General features: G+C 44.5%; 1 pseudogene; it reads left to right on the top strand.

Annotated features, from left to right (window-relative positions):
* The first annotated feature begins 295 nt into the window (after positions 1-295).
* LOC131892205 (cathepsin B-like cysteine proteinase 3) lies at positions 296-903 on the top strand (annotated as a pseudogene).
* The last annotated feature ends 236 nt before the right edge of the window (positions 904-1,139 follow it).

Raw genomic sequence — 1,139 nt, forward strand, 5'->3', positions numbered from 1 at the left:
TTTGGATTTGGCTGAGTAGACCCTGTTGAATTGCGCTGGCAACTAGTAAGGATCTTTCAGGTGGATTTTCAAAACACAATGGGTTTTCTTAACTTATTGCTTGCATTTCAGTCGCAATGCCAACGGTTGCCAAGGGCTCCTATCGATCCTACATACACTATCTGACTAAAAACCGTGGCGGTAACATTCCAGCTGAGCATAAGGACCCCTACAAGGGGTCCAATCTGCCACTTGCCTCCCTGAAAAAGACAATCTCGACCCGGGGTCAAGGTAAGTATTTATATGTTTCAATAACATGTTCCTGACCCTGAAAAGTGTACCTTGGCAAATCAAGGTCAGTAAAATGGTCAGCCTGTATGAACCCAAAGAGGAGGGACTAATGAGTTGGTGGCCAAGCATGGCGCGGTAGTTGTGCCTTCTCCACCGGGCCCGACGGGTCCCCTCTGAGCAAAGCCATCATGAATTATGCCGGTGGTATTTTTGACCTGTGTCCGTAAGTACATTGAACCTTTTCGATTTTGCGGAGACCATTATATTCCCCGTTTTACACATAGTTCGGCCGAATTTACTAACGGTCACGCCGTGACCGTGGTTGGATATGGAACCCCAAGGGCGTCAAGTATTGGAAAATCAAGAACTCCTGGGGATCCTCTTGGGGAGAGGTCAGGTTACTTCAAAATGAAACGAGGCGTTAACTGCAACTACATCGAACTGGTGAGGCCACTAAAGAGTGTAATTTATTTTAACATCATGAACATTAGTGACTATGGATGATACACGCATTTTCAGTTTGGCGTGGTACCCATTTTGGTCAATACGGATGGCTCAACTCCCACAACAACAACAAACAACCAGGTACTACTACACAACTACAACCCCTGCTACTACAACCGAACCCACTGATGAGAGTGGAAGTGATCCGGGGACTCTTGGTACGACGATTGGAGCGATTGGGAATGATATCATGTGGAACAATTGGGAAGATTTCCATGATATTTCAGCAACTTCTGACAAATTTTTGATGGCGTTGCATGTCATGGTTCCATTGATCATGTACCCAATAAGTTGAATATACGTAATTTGCATCTAAATGTCCGTCATTTTTTTGTAAGATTATCCATGGATACCCAGATATTTTT

The sequence above is a fragment of the Tigriopus californicus genome, chromosome 12, assembly GCF_007210705.1.
Source record: "Tigriopus californicus strain San Diego chromosome 12, Tcal_SD_v2.1, whole genome shotgun sequence".
NCBI classification, from domain to species: Eukaryota; Metazoa; Arthropoda; class Copepoda; order Harpacticoida; family Harpacticidae; genus Tigriopus; species Tigriopus californicus.